A 12,761-nucleotide genomic window follows, 5' to 3' on the forward strand; every position below is an offset into this window, starting at 1 on the left:
TTGAAAGTTCTGAGCAAAAAGAATCTGAAGCTGCCACGGAAATCAAGATCACCAATACTAAGGAGATTGAATCTGTGAGTGAAAGGATGGATGCCACTGGCACACCTTCTGGAAGAAAGTCTGCCATTGTTCTCCCTCCTTATGATTCCGTTAAAAATCATCTTTGTCCCAGGCCCGATTTCCTTAGGTATTATCCCAACAGGGGGTTGGACATTAATGACATAGAAGCTGATGAGGGTTTTATGAAGCTGGAGTTCTTTAAATCTGGAATTTCTCCTGATCCTAGAGAAGAATGTACTCCCGTTCTTCCTTCCTATGACCCCATAAAGAATTATCTTTTGCCGAGGCCTGATTTCCTCAGGTATCGCCCCAACAGAAGCTTGGATGTTGAAGATATAGATGTTGATGAGGGGTTTAGAAAGCCCGAGGTTTTCAAATTTGAAATTTCTCCTGATCTTAGAGAAGAGAGTAGCACTGTTCTTCCTGCATATGACCCCATGAAGAAAGACACTTATCTTTCCCCGAGGCCTATGTTTCTTAGGTATCGCCCCAACAGGGGCCTCGACATTGATGTGATCGAAGAGGAGGGATTCGAGAAGCACCAACTTCTCAAATCTAAAAACCCTAGTGAGATTAGGGTTATTGAGACTAAGGAGATTGAGGCCCCGAACAAAGAAAAAGAAATGAATACTACTGGCATATCTTCTAATGATTTAGATCAAATAGAAATCAATAAGGAATTAGAGGTAAAATTGCTCTCGGTTGAAAATTCTCAGCAAAAACTGCTCAAAAAGAGCATAAACGTTAATGTTCTTCCCAAGGCAACTCCTTCCAGAAAGGATAACCAGCTCCTCAACTTTACTTCAGCCAATAACAACGAAGGTAAAACACTATGCTTAACTCATGACCTTGGATTTTTTTTCAATGAAATTAAACAGGAACTGACAAAATATTTAATTGCTTGTAAAATATATGATTTTACTCTGCAGATTGCCCTCAAAGGGCCTCCCCGTTCAAAGATTTGAATACCCCTACATCCAAAGGACATAGGTTGAAGCATTTCATGTCTCCAACGATTTCGGCAGCTTCCAAAGTTGTGTCTTCCAAAAAGAGGATCCCAGTTAGAAAGTGCCTTCATTTGTGATTATGATTTTCAATGAGAAATTTGTGGTGGACTTTGATGGTGTTTAAGGAGATAGATTTAGTTATTTTTCTCCATGAAATCGAAATATACTGATTTGACAAACTTATTTGTGCAAGTTAAGCTGGATAAAGATGAGCTACATACAAACAGTGTTTGGCAAGGACAACTGTGATTGCATGTAAAATAATCTACTCTGTTACCTCAAAAGAATTTGTAAATGAGTAGTTCACTCATTGAATTTTATTTTCATATTATTTTGAAATGCAACTAGTTTGGATATTATTTCCAGGGGACAATCCAAATATTTCATCAGGATATAAACTATTTAAAATCTGGAAATCTGAACAATTGATGTTTATGTGCAAATCTCTCCATGTATTTAACTCCAGAAAGAGAAGATCCCTCTTCCAATATAGAAAATCTCAAATTTATATTCATCTTTCTTTTAAAGATGGTTATTTGTAGTAGTACATAAACAAATTATAATGAATGAATTTTGATCAAGCATATTTACAGTGCTTGCAATTTAGTAGATTTACAGATATTGCTCTGAGAAATTCACCAACAGAAAACATATGAACTGAAATTCACATACAAACGAATTTTATAACAATTTTAAAGCATATGAGCTGAAAAATCTTTGCTCCGGAAAGTCCAAACACTGATGGAATTCACATACAACGGTCTTAGAATGTGATGCCTCAAAATATTACTGTAGGGACAAGTACTAAACCTTAAATCTCCAATAAATCTAAATATTTATTAAATTGCACATAGTGGTAAACGGGTTCAATCATTTTCCTTGTGTTATATCAACAATCTGTCCCATTAATATTTATTTTTTCGCATGGGTAAAAAATATTAATCACAAAAAAATATGAAACAAGAATGTATGAAACAAGAATGGAAAATGGTTCAAAGGACAAGAACTAATTACACATTCTTATCCTCCATATCTAATTGCTGTAACATATGAGATTAATCTAAAGGCAAATGTCTCCAAATGTCCCTTATCTTTAGCAATCTAACTTTGCTTTTGTTTAGATGACCATTTGGCCAAGCAATCCACTACTCTATTCCACTCCCTAGAAAAGTGAGATAAGCCAAAAGATTCTAAAGACCTCAAACTTAGAATCTCCTTAATAATCACAGCTAAATGTCAATTAGCATCATCCAATCGTTGCTCATTGAACATATTCACAAATAATTTATTTCCAACCAAAAGCAAAACCTCTCTCCATAGCATACCAAAAAGTAAGAAACTCAACAAAGTTATTCATTTGAAGCCTTTTATGAATGGAAAAAGAAAAATAGAATGCCACCTACACCAGCATAACCAGGATTCCCTATAAAACACACATTGGTATATGTCTTCATAACTCATTGAGGAAGAAACGATTGGCCCACACATTCAATCTTCCTCTTAGCTTGTATAGCCTATCCACATCTTGCACAAGTAGCAGTCCCCCGAGAAGAAAAGATCAATCTTCTAAAAATATCCACATCACTATGATCCGCTGCATCAAAAATATCACACTTAGCCAAGACAATATATTAAATTGTACAAACAATTCTCCACCAAAAATTTTGAACAATCAATTTCGCTCCTTGAAAGATCTCGCAATTTCTTTCTAACCATAGATGCTATATAATGCATGTAATCCCAATAACCCATGCTACCTAAAAGAGGTCTTATGCCTTTATCCAAACAACCCCAAAACTCAACCAACAAGGAAGTATGCAAACAAGCTTGATTCCAAATTCTCCTGTAGAGATGAAAATCTCGCAAGAGATCTATTTTGAACAACCAACCATAAGAAATATGCATTGGGGCCAAGAAAAGTTGTTGTGCACCGGTTTCCACCATGGAAGACCTACTTTCCCATACATGTATCTATCAAGCTCCAAGCACCCCCAAAGCCACCAAGTGCCTACCTATTGGACCCTGATCCCATGCCAGGATATCCCTCTCTACAAGGGAGTTGCACTCCCTACTAGCAAGATGCCAAGCTAACTTCTATTGAGCTCCCTTTGTCCCTCTAGTTGGCCATCTGTGGGTATCTTAACATTTGCAAACATCCAACTACTCCGAATGTTGAACAAATTTTATAATCAGCTACCTTGAGCCATTCAATTGCTATAAAACTATCACAAAGGACTCCATATGCAGATCCATGGGAAGGATTGGAGGGTGACCATCCTATGAGTCAAACGAAAACAATTTCTTAGTGCTTATTACAAAGCCCAAAAAGCCCTTGTTTAATTAGTTTTTCCCTAATCTTTAAAGTATGTCAAATGATAGATCTCTTCCCCTTCAAGCAACATCAAAAAACATCTAAACTATCAACTCCTTTTAGATACTTATTAATAAGATTTGTAAGCCGGAGCAGCTAGAACTTGCCCACTCAAAGTCATTGTACAAAGACCAAGGCCCACTCTCTCTTTGATCGTTAAACTAAATCACAATTAATGAATCTCCAATTAGTTGCAAGCAAATTGCAACTCCAGAGGAATTGTTGGGACATATTCCTTAATGAATAATAACAAAGCAGCCTCTTGAATAAAGCACTTGTAAATAGGGAGAAACTAAATCATTGATTGCAAAAGAGTCACCCAACCGACAGTGAAGAATCATCTACGAGTCTTGTGATTAACTCTCCTACATAACTTATCCAACAACTCTTGTCAATACCCTGCAAGTTGAGTGCCCACAAGCAAAGGAATATCAAGATAAACCAAAGGAAGGGATCAATTTGCAATTGCAAAATATTAGCAGTCCTTATCTAAATGAGCCCAAGAGTACTACATAAGTAGATGAAAAATTTGTGCACGTTGGTTTTTGTTCCAATGCAACTAAACAAATATCACAAGTTTTTTTGTTTTTTTTGTAGTTATCCGCTTCATAAATATGAGAAACACACATTAGAATAGTATCATCCACAAATCACTACTCTGATTCTCCTCATCTCCGACAAGAGGAGAGTCAGAAAATAGAGTTGAACAGAATTTTGAAGCCTCTTGAGACATCTTCCTCATATATGCTAATAAAATTTCTTTCAAGTTTATAAGAGAGAAAATATAACTTACATGCCTATGAATTTTGACAAAGTTATGAAAGAAAGTTTTATTTCTATCACCTTCCTTGAACCAATCAACAAATATAACTCTCATACCTATGAACTTAAACAAATTTATGAAAAAAAGACTTATTTCTATCACCTTCCTAGAACCGATCAATAGCCTCTTTAAAATTTCCTCACGAAGCTCCCACTCCTAGAGACTCATCTCTAGCTAGACTCTCCATTGAACCATGATCCCATATTTGGCACGTGCTATCATTCAGAGGTGCTCCCACTCCTAGAGATGAGTCTCTAGCTAGACTCTCCATTGAACCATGATCCCAGATTTGGCACGTGATATCATTCAGAGGTGCTTGGATTACCCTCTTTGTGATAGGGAGGCTACCAAAGCACTGCCTACATCTTTTAAGCTTGTATTTCACAAACTCCAATTTCTTACAAAAGAATATACTGTTATACCATAAGCACAACTGCCCTATCTCCATAGGGTTCTTGGGAAAGAAACTATACGGAAAATGTGATCAGCCAAGTGATTCTTAGGTAATTACAGACTAGACTATAACTGAAAGGAAAATGTGATCAGCCAGTGATTCTTAGGTAACTACAGACCATACTATAACTGAGCTTAAATTGTAAAATAAATATTGTGCGTGAAGCTACTTTTGCAATGTTGGTAATGAAACCGTATTACTGCGAATATCATTGTATTGGCACGATTCTTCAAATGATATAAATATCATATTTAGAAACAAACTAATTAAGTCATTTTGGGTCTATTATAATCTAGTTTTATGGTAACAAACGAATGATTTAATTGATTGAGGCCAACCTAGTTTTAATCAGTTTTATTTGGGGTACTCATCCCATATGTTTTATTCAATTGATATTTAGATTAGTTGATATATATTTTTGCCTTTAAGTTTTAGTATTATAATTTGTTTCATGTAATTTTGATTTTATTTTTTCAGTATATAGTTGTGTGTATATGTATGCATATAGATAGATAAATAGATAGATAGAGATTTACATGTATATGTAAAGAGCAAAAATTCAATGATTTTATTTATAAATAATTAGTAGTTTTCTAAAATTTACACATTGAACAATCACCCTACTTCAATTAGACCACCTAGTTGGATGAAGGGAGTTCAATTGTACCTTTAGAAACAACAAAAAAATTAATCAATAGTGATATTAATACCACAAAAGATCAAAGAATATTACATCGTGACATATATGGTGCATGTCTTGTGCATAACCTAGGACATGTAGGTCATCACAAATGGCAAGTGACAAATAACATAAATATTACATCTAATGGCTTTTAAGGTAAAAACAATATAGAGCTAAATGGCCACATACAATAGTAGATCAACATTGTCTTGTTGAGGTAGAAAGAATTTCACAAGAAGCACAATTAAAGGCCAATGTCATGCAGAGGTAAGGGTGGTGGGAGTCAAAACTAAGTTAACCCCACTTATACCTATAACGGAAATACAAGGTTTCCCAAACCCTCTACAAGGAAACTAGTACACAAACAACTCCAACACCTCCCAAATGATTAGGATGGGTTTCTTAGGCCAAAACAAGGTGGATTCAAAAGGTTTAGATATAGGTTTTTGGTCCTCAAGAAACATCTAACACCTAAAACTATCGAATTGTCCTAAAGACCTAGTTGATTTCTTATTAGCCCTCCAACAATACAAAAGTGAACATTCCTCCCAAACTTTCGAAAACACTCCCCAAAAAAATGGTGGATTTAAATACCCATTTGGCCATACGACAACATATCAAAAGGATTCTATGTGTTCTTTTGGATGATATCCTGTTGCTACCATACTGTGAAAAAAAATGCATGAAAAGAGGGCAATTTAATAAAGCAACCACAAGTTCCTTATACTCCAAAGACCCCAAACTCTAGATAGTGTCTCAGGTTATAAATGTTCCAAGTCCAAAAGGAATTAGTCTCAAAGCTTCTGTAACATCAAAAGCTCCAAATCAACCTCCTACAAACCCTCAAAAGTAGGGTTTTCTAAATCTCTGCCTTCCAAACACCTTCAGACTCAATTGAAGGTTGTTTCACCTTGTCTCCAACATACCCAATCACTTCCAATCATTAAACACTTGCCTCTAATGGCTAAAACTTCTACTGCTGCTCCATAGCCATGAATACGATACCCTTTTCCTCACAAACTCCAATGGTGATCACCAATCCTTAGACCTTCCTGTCAAACGATTGTTAGATATGGTTTGTACAAATTGTTACAAGATCATTCCATGAGAACCAGACTCCTAGATCCATGGAATGATCAACCTTTCAATTAGAGACTAAAACTTGTCAATGAAAATAATGAAATCCTTCAAAATAACAACAATAAACTTGAAAGGAATGAGTTTCGCAAGTCTTAGTGCATTAGGAATTGATCAAACAATAAGAAAATATGCTTATGAGATCATAAGGCTACAAGAAATTAATGAGAGTCAAACTACCATGCCTCAAATGCTTGAAACATGAAGTTTTTATTGGCTTTCTTCACACAATCCATATAAATGATCAATCCGAAGTGTTGTTCTCTATACAATGTCTCCAACTTGACTTAATAACCTACCTGTTGATGTTAGTTTTGTATACCACATAACATATTAGCAAGTGAATATCTGATACAGAGTATCAAACACACAATTTCTCTCTTGAAAAGTTAATGCTCATGGGACATGAGAATAACTCCAATGTTCCTTACACATGTGGATACTCACTCAGTTTATCAATGTGATTTGCTGGTAATCACTTAGGTGGCCGTACGCTAATTATTGAGGATGACTTGGACTTTGGTGGGATGATGGAGATGGTGATTTTATGTGAGTGCTAGACGATGTTGGTGGGAAAGTGATGGTGATGGAGGGTGAATGGTTCTTATGACTTGTCTTTCTAACTCTCTTCTTCAAGATTCTAACTCCTAAACTACTTGCTTTCTACTCCTACTCCTATGAATGGAAGATTAGCAAATGGACTAGGATCGAATCTAATGAAAGTTAACCAGCGGCTCCACCTCCATAGATGCAATGATTAAAAGGAAAACGAACTAGTTTACCACAAAAGGCTTCCCAACAAGCTGCTAGGATGCTAGTGGCTTGGTATTGATCCCTATCAAACATCGACTAATGCTACCATGCAACTATTCATCTACTTTACTTTTACTTGACAACTTGAAATACAACCAACTTTAACAACTTGAAAAAAAGTTTACTCTAACTATTTGGAAGTAGAAACCATGCAATAATACCAAAGGCTTTTCATCACCATGCAGGTCACAACAATGAGAAAGAAATAGTGAATTTTTGCATTATCTTTACAACAATTTTCTCCAACCATTACAACTAAGAGAAAATGACCTTATATAGAGGCCAAAATGTACAACTGATGATAAAGATAAATAGGAAAAATCGATGATCCAGATTGAATCCTAGAAACCCTGATTAGGGTTGCCACCTCATTAGCCAATGAGAAGATGCCACCTCATCAATGGACCAATGAAAAAAGTGGAAAAGTGGCAACCAATGAGAAGGCACCAAAATGGTGGCCAATCAGAATTAAACACTTGTCCTATCCTAGAAGAAAGAGAAATTGCCACTTGGGCTTACATCAAATGATCTTCTAATATAACTCTCCCTTTTTCATTCATTCTTTTAGCTAAGGAAATGAACTTAGCTAGCCTTTCATTGACTTCTTCCATGGGAGGACAAGGTGTATGCTTTATCTTGAGCTCAGTCGATTTCATCACGCTACTTGCTGCTTGTAGTGTCTTCTCATGATCCTTCTCATACTCCTTTGCAAATCCAATAAATGCATTAAGGGAGGAAAGGGTGCCCAAATGTTTCTTCTTGATAACAACCTTTCCTAACTCATCCAATCTTGATCCAAGTCTTGTCTCATTGATGTCCTCTTCTCTAATGTCTTCAAAATCAAGTGTCATCCCAATATCTGGTAGTCAAGGCGACAAACCAAGATTCAACCGTACTCAATCCTCTCTCATCAACCAACTTGGCCCTCTCCAAATATGTCTCTGGAAGCCTGATGAATGTTTGTAGTATGAGAATAGCCAAATCCTTGACTGGAAGGAAATTCTTCCACTCCTCTTCAAATATTCTGAACTTGTTTCTAACAATCACCAATGACTAGAATGTCGAGATGAAGGAAGGCAAGAAATTTTTTCCATCTTGGATTGTATCATGGATCCAATACCTGACTTCATGTAGCTGAGTTGATATTTCTTCTAGGTTGCTCCCGCTGTCTTGAGGAGGGGCTGCCTGGTGCAACTATTGGATACGTTGGCAATCTCTCCAATATTTGTTTTCAACCTCCACCTTTATGATCCTTTCATTTTCCTTCCTCAACCTTTCTCTGATTGAAGCTATACCCTCCTGGATCTCTTCACATTCCATATCATCTGTGTTTCTTCCCAAGTTGTGTTCCACTATCTCATATTCATGGGCCACAATCTCATCCACTACTTTATTGACTATTGGTATAGCAATCTAAACCTTTTGGTGACCATCATTGTCACTTCTGATTACCTTTTCCACTATCTTCGCCATTTGTTTTTGGTTCTCACTATCACCCTTTTCTATTAATCCTTGGATGTCTTCCACTATTCAAGTAGTTACTACCTCACCTCTTGGCATGAGCATTTTCTTTAACCATAGTGGTGCAGTGCATCTCCCCAAATCTGGATTTGGATCGATTAATAGAGCATCACTAATGTCCTTAAGTGCCTAACTTATTGCCTCAATATCAATCGGCCCTTCTCCTTCTTCACTAGTAACTGCAATATCATCTCCTTGTTGGTTTTCTAAGAGAGGAAAGTACTCACTACTCTCACTGTAACCACTTGATTCTGAATCAGAACTCACCTCTACCATGGCCCCTTTATCACTTGAATTAACCTCTTGGCTTCTAGCCTCAATTATGCTTTCTCTTAACAACGCTACATGTTGTCTCTTGGCTGGACATTCCAGATGTTCTTTGCTCTTCTCAACCTCCAAAGCCATTTTCTTGCTTCTAACTATTTCCTGTTGCCGGCTACTTCCTTCACCCTTCTACCCGACTGATTCTGTTGGGCCTTCCTTTGGCTTCATCTTCTCATAAGTAAGAGGAATCCTTTGATTTTGTAGCTTCCTTAATCTTTCATTATACCATGACTCAGTATGCAAATCAACTGCTCTTGTAACTGCCTCTAAGGAAGGATCCCAATGATCATCCCAATCTACTGGATTCAACTCTGTCCCTTCTACCATACCATAATCTTCTCTCAACATATTTCCATCATCTTGCAGTTGATTGGGAATATCAAGGCCTCTCCATTTGATATCTCTCATCATGTTCACCAATAACTTTGAGAAAGCTAGCTTTCTCACATGAAAATCATCCTTGGCATTGGCCCAAAAGTCTTCAATAGTGGGAACATGTTTAAACACATTTCCATGAGATACCTTGATAAGATCGTTAGGATCGAATCCTTGCCTTGCTCTGTACCATCCTAGATGATACCATTCCAATTCCTTCTTCACAACTAAAAAGGCAACCCGATTGGGGAAACTATCATTGCCAATTCTAAATGAGAAGGTAATCCCTGTCTTACCTTTGTTTCTCATTATTCTATCATAATGTTCAAGTTGCCTAGCCAATTCCATCAAAATTACCTTGTCTGGTGGGTATCTTGGAAGCCTCTTGGGACAAACTGTACTCCCTGCTACTCTAATGTAGGTGAGTTGCAGAAATTGAATGAACCAACTCCCATAGTTCTTTATCTTTGCTTCTGCTTCCGATGAGAGTCTCTTAGCAGGTGCCCCTTGTAATACCCTTACTGTCTTCATGGAAAAGGCATCACAAAATTTTTTGTAATCCTTGTTGTTGTGCAAATGAAGTTGTGGATAACATTCATGCACCAAATATTGCCCCAACCCATTGCCAAATTCTCCTAAGGCATTAAGTCCCAGACTCTTTTACAATCTAGCAATTAGGTAAAATAGATAGGATCCCATGTAGAATTGCTTTTGGTTTTGTACGGTTCTAAGTTGCAACTCTAGGTTCTTGCTTATGATCCTAGCCTAATCAAATCTTCTTTTTCCTTTTTCAATTTCATCAATAAAGAAGTACATCCAATTTTTGAATTGCATACCTTGAGCTAGGCCCATGATCCGACTAAGAAGCACAATGAGATCTCCATATTCTGATTTGAAGTTTGCCACTATAAGCTTTGATGACCTGGTTACACCTTTCTTTCCCTCATGTAGCCAATCCTATTTTAGATGTGTTAAATAGACCTCCTGGTTATCCTAAAATGATTTGGTTGTTTGATCCATCATCACCACTATCATGCTCTTGTACTAGGGAATGTTAAATGATTCTTCAGTCGCTTGTCTACCAATGTTGGCCAACACCCTCTTCCCTTTATCAAAAATAATGGATTTACTGATTAGATCAAACTTGGATGCGAACTCCATAACCAACTTTGGACAAGGCAATGTGGGAGAAAAATTTGTTGTGTGTACAATTTTGCTCCTATATATCTTCTTTGCCAAGAGGGATTGCCCTTCCTTTAATCTATCCTTTATTTGTAGCATATTTACTGGTCTGACATTGGTATCGGTTATTCACCTCATTTTTGGGAAGAAAGTTGTTTTGGGCATCATATCCTCTTTGTCTTTCTTAGTATTTGTTCCCTTAGGGTTCTTGCTTGCACTAACATCTACCATTCTAAAACACTTATTTCTGCCCCTTTATTCTAAGTAATATGGACTACCCATATCGATCTCCAACCTTCTTTCTATCAATGTATTCTACACTTTTTTCTGCCTTGGAAAATGCCCTATCACTACACTTATCAATCTCCAATCTTCAACTTAGGGGTGGGACTACCACTTATTTTTGCCTCGCCTTTTCCTTAGGATGGACTACAATTATATCTCCCTTTCCAATACCTAAGGTGGTCTAGCCTATTTCAGCCTCTTCAAATGTCCTATCATGGATTCTACACTTATCAATCTCCAAACTTCAACCTATGATGGGATGATGAAGTGGTGGATGATGAATGCAAGAAGAAAAAAGGGAACCAATATCTAGACAAGAATGAAAGAGAGAAATCAGCTTAAGGATCCCTTTCAACTCTAAATGATTTGAAGTTACCTTTACCAATGGCCGAGTCTTCTTTTGGAATTCAAGATTAGACTTGAGAATTTCAAATCCCTTGCAAATCTTGAGGCCCTAGTTGAAAAAAATCAGAATTTAGTGCTCTTGGAATTGTCCACCATTTGTCCAAAATTAGACCTTTGTCATGTGTTTCTTCCTCCAAGAAAAATTTCCCAAGTTAGGGCAAAAATCGCACCTCTTAGAAGATATAAAATCAAACCTCAAAAATTAGCTAGGGCATAGAAAAAAATTGCAGCCTTCTAGCAAATACAAAATCAGACTTGAATAACAACCAATTTGCCCTCGAAATTTGCAATTCTAAAAACATTTCCCCTTGGCAAAAAAAATTGCCAAGAATAGGAATTCTGATCTGCATTAGAGAAAATTGCCAATCATAGGAAATTTTCCTTTAATCAAGAAAAATCGCCAATGGTGCAGATCTATCCTCAATCATGGAAAATTGCCAAACATAGAGATCTCTACCATGAAGAGGAGGAGCTAGCTAGCTGACTAGGACCCTGGGAGCAACAAAAATATTAATTAGAACACCAAATTGGCCCTCAATTAAATGCTTAGCCAAAAATTAACTTTTCCAAGATGAAATTTACTTTTTTAAATTTCCAGCTAGACCAAAATTACAAAAAGAAAGTAAATAATGCATTGGAGATGCTAAATGTTTCCATTTAATGACAATTTAGTAATTAATATATCACTAAAATCAGATTTTGGCTAGTCAAAAGCCATTTTTTCAATATTAAATTACCAATTTCATTAAAGGCTTAAAAATTTTCAAAGCAATTTTAATCCATTTAAAGCCAATTTTTTGCAATTCAATTCAAATCGATTTCGCCAAGCAATTAAAAATTTTTGACAAAAAAAAAAAATCATTTCTAGAGTCTAAAATCAATTTTGCAATTTAATTTCATCTTCACAAAAGAATTTTTTTTCTCACCAAAGAAATTCAAGATTTTCCAAAAAACTCAAATCTAACAAAATTTCACTTTTTGAAAATTATCCAAATTTATACAATTACATCCAAATTTTCAAAAGAAATCATCTAAGTACAAAATCTACAATTTTATCCTGACAAGTGTTGCTCTTTGAAATTTGTCTAGCCTAAGGATGAAATTAGTTGTACTAGAAAATCAAGCTTAAAACTAGGTGAAAAATAAATCTAACCTCTCCCCACTGGCCTTGAAGGTGTCCTATCACTTAATCAAATCAAAAAAAAATTAGACAGCTCAAAAATTTGTCAAGGCAATTGAAAAAAAGGGGGTCCCCAAAGTTTTGGGGCGATGGTGTGAGAACCTCACAACATCTGGCGACTCCATGGGTGAAATGTTCCTGA

Source organism: Cupressus sempervirens, chromosome 7, assembly GCF_028749045.1.
Source record: "Cupressus sempervirens isolate cs-2001-9-10 chromosome 7, ASM2874904v1, whole genome shotgun sequence".
NCBI lineage: Eukaryota > Viridiplantae > Streptophyta > Pinopsida > Cupressales > Cupressaceae > Cupressus > Cupressus sempervirens.